This window comes from Stegodyphus dumicola, chromosome X2 (assembly GCF_044657685.1).
Source record: "Stegodyphus dumicola isolate Sdum_Otavi_A_Nest chromosome X2, ASM4465768v1".
NCBI classification, from domain to species: Eukaryota; Metazoa; Arthropoda; class Arachnida; order Araneae; family Eresidae; genus Stegodyphus; species Stegodyphus dumicola.
The window spans coordinates 17,636,576-17,654,255 of NC_140781.1; the positions used below are offsets into that span (position 1 = coordinate 17,636,576).

At 33.3% G+C, this 17,680-nt stretch overlaps 2 long non-coding RNA genes across 5 annotated transcripts in view; one reads left to right on the forward strand and one right to left on the reverse strand.

Moving 5' to 3' along the window:
• Window positions 1-17,680, reverse strand: part of LOC118191773 (uncharacterized) — a 478,434-nt gene that overhangs the window by 385,329 nt on the left and 75,425 nt on the right. For all 4 annotated transcript variants that reach the window (XR_015039049.1, XR_015039050.1, XR_015039053.1 and 1 more), the window contains exon 2: window positions 710-852. This is a non-coding gene — a long non-coding RNA (uncharacterized LOC118191773). The remainder of the gene's footprint in view (window positions 1-709; window positions 853-17,680) is intronic.
• LOC118191772 (uncharacterized) overlaps window positions 1-17,680 on the forward strand; it is a 50,230-nt gene that overhangs the window by 15,472 nt on the left and 17,078 nt on the right. The gene's annotated exons all lie outside the window — the stretch shown is intronic.

Genomic DNA, 17,680 nt, shown 5'->3' on the forward strand with positions numbered 1-17,680 from the left:
AAAACAAAGAAAGAGGGAGGGTCACCCTGATTTTTTCACTATTCAGTGTCATATATACCTCAACATTTTATTTATAATTCATTCCCTCTTTTAGGAAAAAAGTATTCTTTTCCATAATTAATACTTACTTCAGTATTCTTTTCCATACTTAATGCAGCTGAACTTCTAGTGATACATTTACTCGGGATATCCAGCATTTTTGAGCTTCAGAGTTGCATGGCCAAAAGTAAATTAATGGCAGTAGCAACCGGACTAAACATGATAAGAAAGACATGCGTATTTCAGTATTTTTTTAAGCTTCCCATTTAGAACCTGTGTAACTGTTCCGTCTGAAAAAATTCTGTTTTTAAATCGAAAAGATGCTTGTTCGAGAAAAATATGAAACCACAGTTATTAAAGGCTCCTTCATAATAAAAAATATCGTTTATGAGTACAGCTTTTTATCTAGTTTTAAATTTAAGTATTAATATATTAATTATATATAATATTAATATATTAATTATTATTTCAAATTTTTTTCCTTTCTTTTCATCCAAATGGTATTAAAAAAGGGATTTATGCCTCATAAACAGCTCTTTCTATATCTTTTTTATATGTTCTCTTCATTATCTAAATGTTGTGAAATCCTTTTCCCTTTAAATTTAGCTGAATCAAGGGCTTCCTTTAACATAGCAGGATATGAATTGATGAAACTTATGTAATAACTTACGTTTTTGCTGAACTACGTCTCCGTGACCTTCCTCTTTCGCAGATTGGATGCTCTAACCAGCTTGAATTCTTGAGATGATTGAGGAAAATTTTCCGCTATGAGACTCAAGCGATTTTTCCCTTGAACTTCGATTTGATCATGATCTGAATAGCACACACATAAAATCATCAGTTATAATAGTGCACAAACAACGAAAGAAACTATAGTTAGCATATATGTTTATTATTTATGAATTACAAGGAATCACAGACCCTATTAAAATATTCAGTTTAACTATAAAAAAACTAGGATCCTTAGGCAAGTATCTCGAATCCAAAACACTAAATCTGACACGCTGTTAAGTACTTTAAAAATTAAGTGCGCCGAAGGCATTGATTTTGCCTGCTTAATTTGCTCTTCCCTTTTTAGAGTTAGCGCGTTTTTGCAATTCTGCATTTTAATATATAGGGTAAGGTTGCGCAAGTCGTACCACGGCTTATGCCGTATCTCTTAAATATTTAGCATAATAACACGCCATCAGTGCCTCTTCCAGCAAAATGAGTTACCCCCTAGTCAACCATATTTTTTCACATCGTGTTCGACTTCCTATAATATTTGTGAAGAATATCGCAAAGAGAATATGATTCAGGGCTTAAAATACGAAGGATTGGTGTACGACTTATGTGCTGAAGTTGACAAGAAAATGAAAAAAATATCTTTGTGATCATTGTTGTAATTAATTGTATAGATAAATCAATAGAGAATAAGAAAGTTTTATTATAATTGTGCAGTTTTAAATGGAGCAGTGAACACAGATATTTAAAAAGCATAGCTCAAAAAGAGATTTGTTTCAGAATTGATTAATGGTGTATGCCATAAGCTGAGATCACTTGTCTTCATTTTAAAATAATCGTTTCCGTATAAAGACTAGAAGACTGCAGGGGGGGAACATGATTTTTAAAGACATGGAGGTGACTGGTTTTCGAACTCGGTGATTAATTTTTTTCCCCATCGTTTCAGTTAAGGGTATTTCAGCTTTAAATTAAATAAAGTTTGATTATTTAAAATATCAATCTATTTGATAATAATAAATAATTCTTTGTTTGAAAAGCACATTTAAATAAAACCTTTAAGGAACAAAAGGTTTAGATCTCAAGTTATAGTATACTACGATGCATCCTAAAGTAGTTTGAGCTGAAATGCAGAAGATTTAAATTGACTAGAATTAAATTTTGTTTCATTAAATTTATTTTCTGCGTAGTTAAACGAATCAAAATCTTCTTTGTGTTCCGTTCACAAAGATAGCTTATAACTCTAGCCTTACTCAATTCTTTATGGTTTTAAGGCGTGACAAACAAGATTTTTTTTTAAATATTGAAGTTATTAAAAGATTTAGGTTTCTGAAATTTCATGGTTTTGCAAAGAGTTTTGAAATTCTCACTTCGTGTGAAAATCTGTACTATTTTATAAAAAAATTAAAATAGTAACAAACTTTACGAGCAGTGTTTAACAAGGGGTTTGAAATTTCGTGCTTCTGGTAAGACTTAGTAGTCTTCTGACGTAATTTTAACTCTATAGAGTAAGGTTGCGAAGAAAAAAATTGGTATAAATCGCATGATTTATGAAAAAAATAAAAGTGGTGTGTGGCAATAATATCTTGTGCTTTCGTTGCTGATATTTATTACAATAAAATTCCATACTGTCTACTCTTATATAAAATTAATAAAATTTATGAAGACGAACTTAATACGACTTAGACAACCAGTACTCCAAGTCCTTCCACCTGCAGCTTAAGTTGTATGATGAGTTTTAAGAATTCATATTTCAGTTCTGTGACGTTTCGCATAATGAAAACAGTTCGTACTAGTTCGGTGTCCGTATTGCGAATCGTTCGTTATGTGGCAAGCTATTTTCCACAGGTTACTATAGGAAAACTTTTAAGCTTTTTCCAAGCTCAATCTTAAATCAAAAATCATCGTGTAAAAGTTTGAAAGACTATTGAAGTCTCCACCAGCGTTGAAACGCTATGAAATTATCTGCTTTTGAGATTTTTTTTACAGTTACCTATTTAATAGCTATAAATTTACCTATTTTTTAAATATAAAAATATTTGTGTATACCGTTCATGTACACAGTTTCAAATTTTACTTTACTATACATTTTACTATGCAAATTTACCTTACTATGCAAATTTTACTTTTGAGATTTTGGAAATCTCGGTCTCAAGAAAGATGTACAGCTTCTCCCTTTTCTTCAGGATGGTCTCAAAATAGTGTATGACATTAGGTATGTAAACGTTCTGCTACTCTGTTTGCCTCGGCTTACTTAGGATGCCACTGTTTAGCTAATGGCTACAGATCTTTACTCATAGGAAAGTCCTTAAGGAAGGCAGTAGAAACATATCATTCGTATTCTCCTCCTCCTTCGTAGATGAAACTTTCCTTCTGGCTTCCTAGTGTTCCTAACATGTATTATATATTGTCAATTACATGTTTACTTGTCCACTCTTTCCTGTTTATCTTCAGTTATGACGCAGTTTTGTATTTACACACTTCTTAAAAATAGAATCTAAAGCAAATATAATTTCGTGTTTATCATGCTAATAATGTGTGAAAAGATTCGCGAGTGATTCGTAAATATCGGTTATTTTTCAGTCCGCTCGCGCTTTCTTTATGCAGGATTTTCGTCGTGCGACACATTCGTTGTGCAAAGCAAAACTACTTTGGTACAAAGAACGACCTGAAATTTTTTAATTTAAAAAAAATAATTGAAAACATCAGTATTTCCAATAAATTATTAATCATTTTGCATGACCTCACTAAGACCCTTGAAATCTTCGCTACTTGCATAGCTACTCGTAATCTACTCGTTTAGATAATTCTTTTTGTATCACATATTTTTAAACTATGCTACATTTCACATCGTATTTTTTTAATTTCCTCCATGGGATACTGAATTCGCAATTTAAATGTAATTTCTGGAGTAAAAATTTAAATTTAGCAGGGTTTTTGCAACTTATGCTGATCGATAATTACATATTGGCGGTACGACCTAAGTGATGATAGTTGATTTAACCTAACGTGACGTGACCCGGAAGATTTCACGCGACTTAATCTTCCTGAGGTAAAACTCGTATGGTACGAGAAACTACACCTCACACCATACTGCAGTAATATGCACACTATAATGATTGTTTATTAGTTATTTAAACATGGTTATAAAAAATCAAACTTTTGTATAAGTGAATTGATATTTGGTACACAGTCCTACAGTCAGTTTCATGTACTTCCTTTCATTTCGATAAATGACGTTAGTGCAAAGTGTGTTACTGTTTGAATTCTTTTTTCACTACTCCGAAGTAGTTCTATGCATTCAGTCTGAGATAAGAGTATTGACCGTCACATGAAATGAGAGTTGTTTGCACATATAATGAATGACTGTAGTATGAGGCCTTTCTGCGATACAATAATTTTCAGAATTTCCTGCATCCTGGCCCATTCTTTGAGCATTCAACTTGTTTCACTTCTGGTTACCGTTAAATGTTAATTTAGTGGTAATTTTCAGCAATAATATATAACACGTGTTAGGTCATTTTTTCTATTACTATACATTTCCCCTCAAGAGTCTATTATAACGGGACTAACGAAAGGACATTTTATAATTCTAAACCGTCTCAGATCCCCGGCATCTCCCAATTTTGATAAATTTTCATATTTTTAACTACCTACTTACAGCGATTCAGCAGCTATTTTTTTAACAATTATGTATTGGTAAATGAGAAAAATCCTCTATATTTTTTGCGGAAAATTTGAGCATTCTGCGTTAAAAGACCTTGTTTGTTTAGCATAAAACTGTGAAATTTTAACAAAATAATATTAAATGTATCACCTGAAATCAAAAGCTAAACCTCTCTAATCAAATAAAATACTAATGTTTTAACCGGATATAATCAAATCATCTCTAAAACAAGCAATAAAAAAAAAAAAGCCTCCAAACTGTGCAACAGCGAACTGCAGCATTTTGATATTATCAAATATATTTCAAATTAGAGTTCCTTTTTTTACATTAGTAAGGAGTTTTTTTAGTCGTTTCATTTAAATAACAAATTTTCAAAAGCAATTTATTAATTTTTAAGATTTTCTAATAAAATATGAAATCAATACTGCAGTAACTCGGCATTCAGAAAATGTCAAAAGCTTCCAAACAGTATATCAGAATGGAGCCGATGACACAGGTACCAATCTCTGCAGCGAAATCTGGGGAAAATTTCAGGGATTCAGCAATATTTTTGGTATTTTACCGATAAAAATTACTGCCTTAATTCGATTTTAATTGACCAGATGAAGGTTGAGATTCGTTTTACTCAAATAAAAAAAAATAATTTCTTTATTAAATTTTTGTGCAATAGCTATAAAAAAAGATGGTAATTTTAGCTTCATTGCCTATGCAAAAAATTACTTTCATTGCTTTTAATTGAAGTGCAACATTTCTTTAAGGACTTATGAAGACAGATCGTAAGAAATAACTATTTCTAAAGTGTGTTAAATTAATGTATGAAACTTAAAAATGTGCTCTGTAATCATATCATTCTATTTTGCTTTATTTATTCTATTTTTGTTCAACAGCTTGCGAAGTTTTCATCTGGTCAGATTATAAGGTACTTCTCCGCCTTCTTAACATGCATTCGTGATGTTGTGGTCAGCAAACTCGGCGCGTTTTTCGAGAGATCCGCGGTTCGAGTTCCGAAAGCATTGCTCATTTTTCACGTCTCTAGCTTCCAAATAATCGAATGTCTTTACAAGGTTATGTAGTGTTATTTAAGACACGTCATCAAAGTTTAATTATTCCAGTGGAGTTGAAGAATCTAAAACCAGCAACTCATTGGATTAAAAAAGGCCTATCTACGTGGGCAGAAAATCCCGTATTAAAGTCACTGCTGAAGTTTGGTTGTTTAGTTAATTTTCTAAGAGTACAGAAGAGCTATCTGAGACGCGTTCGTGAAGAATTTTCTAAGGGAAACTACTAACTTGTATTAACGTTATGCGTGGGGAAAACGATAGAAACGGCGTGAGTTCGAATTCACTAGGATTTCGAACTTACGTGTGAGTACCGAAAATTAGACCTTTTATACGCATGAGATTTTATAGAAGCCAAAAGCAAATAACTGAAATTTACAGCGAAATATCTATATTATTTGCATTTCGTTGATAAAGAAACTCATCATATTCATTTGATGGTGTAAGTTAAGTTCATTTTGTTACTTAACACATAATCACTACACAGAATGCAAATAGGGTTGATTTTACTGCTTTCAATAGCTCCATGCGATCAATTTAATTTTCCATTTATAAGACCACGGGGACATCATTCACTCATTTCTGTTTATTTATTATAACTTTAAAATAAACATTCAATTTAGGCCGCTTAAGTGCAAGCGTCTAAATTGGTGTTTATCTTCTGAAGAAACAATAGTAAGATAAGATTAATACTTCATTTCCGAAATAGCAGGGCAAAATTACAATTACACAGTTTAATATTAACTGCCATTATTACTGTCAATCAGTGGTAAAGTAAACAATTCTTCATGCAAAATGTATGAAATGAAGTTCAGCATAAATCTAGTTTACAGCAACTTGATTAGAGCAAAATTTCAAATTAAATACCTTATTTTCTTCTCTTTTTCCGTTTAATTCATTTGATCAAATTTGATTGCTATACTGATTCAACAAACATACATAACTGGGAGAAGAAGTTACAAAATCAAACTCAAAGTACAATTCTAACATGCATTATTATTCCATCAAATATTGATGAATGCACAAACGGAAGGGAAAATAATTCAACAAACATACATAACTGGGAGAAGAAGTTACAAAATCAAACTCAAAGTACAATTCTAACATGCATTATTATTCCATCAAATATTGATGAATGCACAAACGGAAGGGAAAATAAGACTCTTATCTAACTCCTCTTTTAAAAGTTAAATGTTTCTAAAGGTTATAGTGTCATTTTATTAAAACTGTAAATGAATGACTTAAACCAAATTTACTTTACATTTCGAAATGCGAATTTATAAAATTATCTGTCAATATTAGTCCAAAATTCATCATCTAAATAACGCTGAAAGTAATGGTGGAAAATATATGAGACAACTGTCGAAACTGTTGAGAAAACATGATGTAGTTTAATTCATTATAATTAAGGTACAGTGAACTTCTGCTACAAATTATACGTTATATAATGAAGAGATTAACAAAGTCTGCTGAAAATATTTTGAATTTGAAGTTAAAGAATTGATTCAACTGAGAAAATGTTCAATTCCAATGTGATAACACATAAGAAAAATCTAATAAAAAATAAAATGTTACTTTACAAGTTATTATTCGAGCAAATCATTCTAAGTATCTCGAGTGATGGGAAATTAATATTTTATACTGCAATCAACATATTGTCTGTTGGAAATATTTTCAAAAAGAAAAGAAAAATTCATTTTACTTATGAGAATTTAGGTAAAACAAACTGGTACTTTTTCGTTTCGCCGGCGCAAATCTCGCCAAGCAGACTTAGTTGGCGACAACATATACAGTACACACATAAAAAATCTTAACGAACGTTAGTTCTAAGAATTTTTTATTTTGAAGGCATAAACATTTTAATAAACATTTAAAATTTTGTAAAATGCCAATAAATAAAGACAATAAATTTGTAAAAAGACATTAATTTAAGAATTTACTATGCTTTCATGGTTCAACATCCTGATTCGCCGATTCGTATCACGTGACCAAAAGTGATCTCATCTCACGTAAACTACGCTACAAAAATATAATTCACTCAGTAATTATCTACATTCATTTCAAGTTAAATTTTAAGGTACTTACGTATTATCGCAACCAGGTTGGCGCGATTTGTAAGTTTGAGTAAAAAAGTATGAATAGAAAGAAAATGTACATTTATTAATTACAGATAATTTTTAATACAGTTTTTTATATTATTTTGTTTTAAAATATAAAATAGCAATTAAACCCTTCCGGTTTCGAATTTGAATAAGTTGCAGAATTATTTTTTCGGCGGAAATCTTTTGGCTATTGCTTTTAGCACTGATTGAAAACCGTCTTCGCCATTAACAGCTTGAGCTTGTCTATAACAGTTTTGTCAGCAATTCCCATCTCTTCTGCACAAAATTTAATTGAGGTTAACTCTTTACACCAACAATAAATGATGCGCACCGCTGTCACAAATGAAATTCGCCTACCTTCAAACCAATTTCCGGTTCTCACACCCAAATGTTGATTGCACTCTTCGACGTTACATTTCCAGAAGATTTGCTTTTCAAAATACAGTTTCATTTTATGAGAATTTTTACAAGTACGTTCGTTCGGTATAATTCCATATCCCTGCAACAATTCAACAGCATCTTTTTCACTCGCAGGCAGATCCCAAATACCCATAGTTAAATTATTTCAAGGCATTCAATATAACCAGTAAGAAAAATAATTTCTTTACGAAAAACTACGTATAACACGTAGGGTTGCCGTAAGTAGGGTCGCCAAATTTGGCGATTTATGCGAATTTTGGCCTGGTTGCGTTATTACGTAAGTACCAATTTTAATTTGGAATACAAGTTTAAATGCAAGAATTATTTCAATTCGTACGAATAGCTTACTCAGAAATTATGTAAAACCGTAATGCTTTACTTCGCTAGTGCATTCTCATTAGGATTGATGAATTTAACTCTTGATTTTACCTTTTCTATATTTTCGCTTTCGGGTGAGCGGTGTGATTGCATTCTAATTGACTTAATTATCGCGAAACGTCTTAGGGCATAAAATTTAACTATCTTGTAAAAATTCTATGTAATTGTATGCCAGTGTTGAAAGAAACAATCTGATAAGAAATGGTTGCGACTTGTTTTGAAAATGAGGCGTAAAAGGTTACCATCGAACATATTCCGTTTGGCATCAGTTGTACTGTTATTGGCGACTTTATCGTTTGCGCCGGCAAAACGGAAAAGTACCAACAAACTCATTTACGACAATTAAGCAATTATTACTAGAGTGTAAAAGATACTTTTTTTAATCATTTATTTTAGAAGGGAAAATCTTTTACTGTTTGTTCCATGCAAAATATTTTATTACAATTTAGAATCCCTTTAAATTTCTTGACGTGGTTAGAGCAGACATCAGAAATAATTTTAAAAAAAATTGTAGTAAAAATACAATTACAAATTCTATTGTTTTCCCAAAATCGATTAAAAAAAGGAAAAAAAAAAGTATTATTTAATGAAAGTCTAGAGATTCTGAGTGCATAGTACAATAATATTCCTTAGAGGAAAAGTATGTGTGAAGTAGAAATGCATACTTCTAAACAGCAACATGTCAGCCCCCCCCAAAAAAAAACTACGAAAAATTATGCTAAATTCCCCTCTATTATAGATATGCTTTTAATATTTGAAGTTAATAATAATAAAGAACGAATTTACTAATAATGAACAAAAGGAAAGGAACATTTTAACTATAATTGATTTCGGTTGCCTAAACTGTTAATTCTAACCTATACTCAATTGTCGCTAAAGTCTCCTCCACTTGGCTTTTCCTTCACTTTTGAAAAAGGCCAGCAAAAGGTGAAAATTATAATTGATTTCGGCTGCCTAAACTGTTAATTCTAACCTATACTCAATTGTCGCTTAAGTCTCCCCAACTTGGCTTTTCCTTCACTTTTGAAAAAGGCCAGCAAAAGGTGAAAATTAATAGAAAGTTAAAGACCAAAAATGAAATAAATTGTTTTGAAAAAAACGAAAGTTAAACAAAATGCTTGATATACCATGATTATACGTTAAAACATCTACTGGAACATCTCTGACAAATTTATAAAACGAGTAATAAAAGGAAAGAACATTTACACCAATGCTATTCAAGCTTTGCACTAGATTAGAACTACTTAGTTGTGTCGTGGTTGAAAAACTAGAAAGAAAACAATGACAATATTTTTGTTAATGAAAGTCACCACTCATAGAATATTCAAATTCGCCTTTCAATATCCCGTGCTGTTCAAAATGGTGACCGAAACGAGAGTGACATTGAGTTGGAACAGACACTTAAACAATGTAGATGCGGAGAAATTCCATAATAAAGACTTAATGCCGAGGCAAATATTGACGCCGGGGCCGCATTCGTCCACGCAATTTATTACTCCACGGTCTGGCACGGTTTGCCGAAACTCTTTCCACCACAAGCATTATGTCAGTGTTCTTTGTGTTTACTTAACCCAGTTATCACTGGAAGCCGAGCTCTGTTTGTATTTGGTGCGCGATCTCTTATGAATCTGTTTACTAAGCTCACACACTCTAAAAGGCTCGATTATTTTCCAACAAGTGAAAAGGCATACACACGCATTGCCATTTGGAATATTTAAGGAACGAGAGGAAACTGCTAAATGCTTTTAAAGAAGCTGGAGAGCGAAGAAGCGAATCGGTTAGTTGGAAACCTTTCCCGCCTCCTCTGGGTAACTGATTTGGCGGTTTCTCTCGAAGTGGATTTTTGGGAGAAGCATGCTTGACTTATCGTTATTTTTATCATTCCCTAGTTCTCGGTGGCGTTTCCCAACTTTGCGACAGAGCGGAGAACTGGCAATTATTATAATCACAATTACGTTTGTTGCGTCCAAGAGCAAAGAGCTGTGATAATTCATTTTTGCATTAAAATATCAATCGTAAAAGTGGCTCCTGGTTGGTGAGGCTTTCCAATTATTATGCCATAACTCTGGAGGACTGTCCTCATAATACGCAATTTTCCCTCGGCTCTTTAACTGTTTATCATCAAGGTATGAAAGTTAGAAATCTTTAAGATATTACAGAAAGCATTTTATTATAAGCTTGATCAGTTTCAGCCTTTCGATCATTTTTAATATAAAATTAATTATTTGAAGTGGACATCTAACAAATAGGAACACTCACGGAATAAGGTCAGCTCAAATCCATTGTCTAATGAATGAAATGGAGAGTTGGACCACCCACATAGACCTACGAATAATAAAAATAAGAATGCAAAGTAATGGTCAAAAATGCTTTTCGCAGATGTTTATGAGATCAGTTCTTTAGTTTGTTTATTATGCAGTAGTACGAAGTGTAGTTTTGCATACTGAAAAATATAGACTCTTATATGCTTAAGCTAATTAATTATTTTAATAAATATGTAGACACTATTAGGTTAAAAACGTGAAAAAAAATTTAAATCTGAAAGGATTCAGATTTTATATTACACACAAAGGTGGTTTTTTTTTTTTTTTTTTTTTTTTTTTTTTTTCATTTACACATACATGCACATTTTAAATCGCTGACCACATGATACGGATTACGAAGCTTCCTTATGTGGCCCCAGAAAGGGCCTTAATAAGCTGAATAAGAATATTAAGCCATTGAAGGCGCATGCCTTTGATACGCTATCAGATGAAACTCCAAGAATGGTCAAGAAAGCGAAGTAAAAGTGGGAAGACCATTGTCTCCTGTACTGCATTTGTGCCAATCTAATGGAAAGCAACGAGAGACAACAGTCACGCAGCGCGAGAAATCAAGTAAACTTTGGAAGTCAAAGCTAGGTTACGAATTTGTGATCTTTAAGCATGTGAGTAGCAAATGGTCTGATCAAATTATGTTCTGCAATCATTTGGTAACTAAGAACTTTTAAAAGACTTGTAGCATCACAACCAAATCCAGTTTTGAAGAAGCGCTTAATAAGTTAAGTAATCTGGTCCACTATAGAGTCGATTTTCAAGCCGTCATGGATCAATTTATTTCTAATTAGGTAATGATCATTTACAATTCTTCTGAGAATCTTATTCTTCACTACTTGAAGTTCATGTAAGTCTGATATCGCTGACCACAGGCAGTTCGAAGTGTAATCAGATAACTTCGAACGGATAGGTTGTAAGAAAGTTTTACAGTTCCCTCATCCTAATAACATCAGTACGAAACATTTACCTAAAAAGGTCTTCCGGTTCTTGCAATTTTTTTCTGCCGTCACCAAATTCTTAAAGTTCTTTCTTCCAGTAATAAAAATGATGCAAATTTTGTACCTGCTTGAATTTATTGTAGACACATTGTAATGTATTTTTTTTTTCCGTCTTATACTACATCAGAATTTTATTCCCTTTTTTATAATCCCGTGGTATATTATTGAAGCGTTCTTTTCTTACCACCCCCACATCAGATTTATTATTTGGTGAAACACATGTGATTTACTTTCACATATGCTTCACCAAATAATAAATATATGAATTCAATTTCATTTCAGATAATAAATCTGATGATGGTTATTTTCAGAACCGAAGATCTCAAAATTTTTTCTATTACTTCGCTAACCATAATTTCCCTTGAACTGTAATTTTTTTTAAATCTCAGGAATCATATATTTTTCATTAAATATCTTCTTGTGTAAAATTTGTTATTTTCAAACACCTGGCTGCATAATCTTGAAATTATGTCCAGATCACATTCTTTGTATTTATACACCTAAGACACAAATGCCAAAGCCTAAATATTAAGCAGATTAAAATTATAATTTAATATCTGCTTAATATTTAGACTTTGGCAATCAACATGATTGCAAGATAAAAAGAAATTGCTTGCAGCTTGCAAAAAAGAAATATTTACGAAATAGGGGCACCAATTCGCATTAAATAAAAATTGAATATGTATAACATAGCATAAGTAAAAAAGTGAAGAACGTGCTTATACTTTTTTAAAGAACAGATTGCAACGTTCCGTAAAGTGAAACTTAGTGCGAATATTGTTTTTAGTAATGTTTGCTTTTAGTAACTAAAAATGTTTGTTTATTTTTTCATCGACAGGAATTTAGTTGTTAAATTTAACTCAATAGTTTGTTTTGGTTTGGTTTATTTGATTATGGTAGAGTATACTAGGGCTATTTGCATAAGGGGATGGGCGCCTTCATGAGGGTCTTTCTAAGAGAAACTGTCTCGTATACACGATACACATAGGCAAAACCACGAAAGTGCATATGCAGCCAACCCGTTCGCCTAGAATCGAACCCAGGTAGGAACTACCAGTGTTCAGCGATTTTACCGTTCACCGCTGGTGGGCGTTAACTCAATAGGATTCTTTTCTCTAAATCCGTTTAAAGTTCATGCAAGTGCAGATTCCAGTTTTACTGAAAAACTGAGGAAGCGTTTTCAATAAAACTTTGAAATTATTTGAAATAAAAGAATGTACACAGTAGCTATGAATGCGAATGCTTTTTTGCATTTAGATGTACTTAATGTTAACATATTTAATTGTTAAAGCAAAGTGTCCTTTAAAATATACAAATGTAACTATAACTGATTATGTAGCACTGCCTTGGAGATTTCAGGAAATTTTAAAATTTTGACAGAACGTTCGCTATTGGTGATCGATTTCGCCAGAACATTTGCAATGAACGGTCAAAACTCCCATATTCCACACATTCTTCTTCTATTTTTGTAGAATACTGGCTAAAATTTCCTCACTTTAGAAAATTTTCAGCAAAATTCCGTATTCTTGCAGAAATTTTACATCTCTTTCTTCCATTGCTGCCAAATTACACAAGCTCATATTTCAAAACTAAGTGTAAGGCAAAAAAATACCACGATTTCTTTACAAAAGCCCTTGGAAGTACAGAAAATGCCGGCGTTGCTTCTCTGAAGACGATGAAAATACGAAAATGCCGGCGTTGCTTCTCTGAAGATGATGAAAATACGAAAATGCCGGCGTTGCTTCTCTGAAGATGATGAAAATACGAAAATGCCGGCGTTGCTTCTCTGAAGGATTTCTAACACAAAAGCGTTTGAGTTGCGTTAACACGAAAGTACTCAAAATTTTTTTAAAAATGCACCCGATTCGATAAACAATATAACAGTTTCCTGCTAAAACTATGGCACGTTAGTTCTCTGTTCGAACGTAAGAATTAAATAATTACACAACTTAACTTCACGGAGATCAAATGCTCAGAAATTTTTAATCTATTTGAATCTATATTAACTGTTTGACCACCTAGTCTTTATTTATGTTTAGCTAGTTTCCGGGAGCTTCAAACAGATTCCAGAAATTCTCGACTTGTCAAGAATGAGCGAAAAACTTCTCGTATGTATAGTCGAAAGAAATCAATCGGATATTCAATTCCCAGAAACGTTATTAAAAATACAATCCACGATATTCCTGCCCGCTTCTCAGTTTCATCATCTGTCCATCTCGTTCTACAATAATTTATTAAATAAGTGGCAGCAGAACGACCAAGTAGAGGAATCACAAAATTTAAGTCAACAAATTTCCCTTCAGAATGTAACTTCTAGTGGTTTTTTTTTTAAATATCTACCATTTGTTTCTTATTCTTTAATTCCATTCTATTTTTAGTTATTTTATTTTCTTCGAGCGGCTGTGGAGTCCCTGGGAAATGTAAGTGGAGCACAGATAATTTCTAGTGAGAGGCACAATTTTCAAAACAGCTGAAAAAAAATTTTCACTTTTTTTTTTATATATTCTATTGATTTTATGATCGAGGAGTATTCAAAATCCCAGATCTTCATCGGTACCAGATTATTTCTTACCTAGCCGTCTAAATTTGCAATCTTCCAAGTGTATGCAAATTCGCTTAATTCGCTCAATTTTACTTTCCTGAGCTTCACATTAGCTTCTTTCAAAATAAATTGTGCGTCTTTTGGCAGACTTGAAGCTTGTTAAATCATAAGAATCTCTTCCAATCTCGATTTCCCTCTATCAAGCAAATCTGCAAAAATCTTTTTCTCCTAACCGCTGGAATTCCAAGATTATATTTTCTGAACTTCAGAAGAAGTGTCAAGAGATACGAGTTAAAATAAAATTCTCGTTTAACGACGACCAGTTTCTGTCTCTTCCTGAACTATTTCTATTATTTTCATAAAACGAAGAATCCGATTTTAATCGATTTTCTAAAAGCATGCTTTAATTAGCAATAAAATAATTATTGAAAGCATTTATTTCATCTTTAAATCGCAATCATACCACAGTCTTGCTTGGTACTTACCGTCTTTAAACATTAATTTCTCACCTAAACACTTAAGAATCTCATATTTAATTGCGAAACTTGCCTTGTACGGCTTCTTACCGAAGAGTTTCCTGCGTTCGTTCCGAGGTTCGAATCCGGCCCGGCAAACGGGCTGCATGCATGGGCGTTTTCATGGTTTTCCCCATGTGTAACATGTATACGAGCCAGTTTTCCTTCGAAAGTCCTCGACGAAGGCAACACTCCCCTTAGGCAGATAACCCTCGAGACTTTGCCGTAATCTCATAAACCAAACCATATTGCTTCCCAAAATAATTTAGCTCCACCAATGATCGAGTGTCAAGACTGTTACATACAGGAATTTCGACCCGGGTTCGATCTTAGGTTAACGAGCTGGCTGCATGGTTGGTTTACATAGTCCACGTGTAAATGGGTACGACTGAGTTTCCCTCAGAAAATTCACCACAATGGCATCCCTTCCTCTTTGGCAGATAGCTCATGTATGCTTTCGCGATTCAATAAAGTAAAAATACCGTACTCGTTTTCTTCTAAATATTCCCCTTACCTGAACGGTAGCAAGTGTTTTGCAATACTGTCTTAATTAAACACTCAGATATCAGATATAACACTAAATCAAATTATTGTTTAAACTGCTATGAAAGTTTTACTTATTTTTTCCTATAATTCATTAACAGTCTGAACACTGTTAGTTCGACTTGGATTCGAATCCAGGCGAACGGGCTGGCTGCATGGGCGTTTTCTTCAAATGTAATGCGTATACGAGCCAGTTTCCCTTAAAAGGTCGTTTACAAATTCATACCTTCTCTTATGCAGATAACCCTCGCGTGCTTTCCCTTTATCAAATGAATTAAACTAAACCAACCTGTGAACTGTCTAAAAAATACAGTAATATCCCGCTTAAATAATATGGTGAAGATAACTAAGGTACAGTAGGTAAGTCCGAAAACCAAGCATCCTCACTTGTTTAACTGCACTTTTCCCATTATACAGAAGCATTAGTTGTTGCAAACAAGAGATCACTGTATACTCACGTGCAAAAATACTTGGTTACGAAGTTTCTGTAGTGAGGGAACATTTAAGCACTTAATTTTCTTCACAGATTATGTCGAGATTTGCTCTGTACTAAATAATTTCTTGTACTGTACTTACGTATTATCCCGTCGACCGTGAAATTGACGCCGAGCAGCGCGACTGAGCGTTAGTTACGGATAAGCATGACGTAACAACACACTCGTAACATCTGCGCTTTCGTTTGATGTTACCTGATCGAGTCTTTGCCCTTGCTTTATTATTATGCGACACTTTTGTTTCCTTGCCATATCTGCTCAGTCAAAGTCTCTCCAAATCTGTAAAACAAAACACGAGCGCCCTAGTTTGGCCATGTACAGCCTTTTTCATGTCTCAATAAACTCCTGATGCAGCCTCTTGGGGCTCCAGGGAGTTGTCGTCGCTAGATAGGGGATGGCGTGAGATATACGCCTGTTTACCTATGTTAGACACCAGGCGTCCCCGTCCTCCGTAACCTATAACCTGTATAAGCCACCTTTTCTTTTTATGAACAAATATCAAAATTAACTGTTACCCCTGTATTCTTTTTTCATCTAACAAAAACGATTAAAATTTAGGACTGTCTTCTGCAGATTAGCAAGCAGTGACCTACTTACAAAGTTATGGGATCCTACCATGGAAAAGTGTTACTGCTGTGACTTATCTCACTTGTCTGACAATAACATCAGAACAAGTCCACGAAATTCACCATGGCAAGGAATGCAAGATTGCATCTGTTCTTGGCAAAAGCCTTGAGCACAATACAGCTGACAGTACAACTTTGCTCAGTTCAGCCCCCAATTTTGATGGAGAGTTTGAGGGGACGGGTCGAGGGTGTCTCACTCCTCTTCTCCTACCATCAATCTCTCTAGAGGACTTTCGGCTCATTGCGTGTTTAAAGTGCCCCAATGCCACGCCTTCGGCAGGCAGCACCGCTAGCCATTACCCTGGTTAGGTGACATGGAAAAGTGTGTATATATGGAAAAGATATGGTCAGCTGAGCATGGCCGACAAAATAATAATTGATTGAAACAATTACCTGCTGGAAGTGTATACTCACAACGTTCTAAACAGAGCTTACGGTAAAATCAGAGGTCCTCACAAAACAGTAGAAATCGACAAAAGGCTTTACAAAACCCAGATATGAAGTGGATCGAACATTGATTGTCTCAGGATTCCGTAGGAACAACTGAGTACAATTTTAGTGAGATATCCGCCAACTTTCACGATCGAAGAGACAATACGTAAATACCTAATATCTTTGAAAATGAATAAACTCCCGAAAGGAGGAACATAAAAAAATTCAATAAATTATAAAAATATCTTGCAGTATATATTAAATGGATTTTGCCCATTCTATGACATTTTGGCAATTCTGCAGCTGACGAGCTGACGCATTTTTGCCATATAGAATGAGAGAAGAATTATGAAGTATAATTTATGTGTACTGTCATAGAAATTTAACCTTTTTTAAAATTATATATACCTAATACTTCTTTTATGTGATTTGTAATTTCAATAAAGAGTAAGAAATAACACCTTGATGTTTATTTTGTTCCAAATGGACTAAAAAAATATTTATATAAAATATTATGAGTGCGAAAATTAGCAATTAGATATATTTGTTTTTTATGAAAACAAGCCTTACCATGGTTTATCTGAAAAAAAAAAAAAAAGAGTTCTAAATTATTTCACCTTAATTATTCACTCCATTACTCATCACTGAATAAACAAGGCTTTATTGTAAACCTCTCCAATCACAGCTTAGGCATTTTTATTCATCGATTCGACCCTAATTTCATCAGTTAAATAGCTAGAGTTTTGAACTTACGGATCTAAATCTATTGAATTGTGGCAAAGCACACTAAGCTATCTGAACAAGAAAAAGGAATGAAGGTGAATCTTCTGT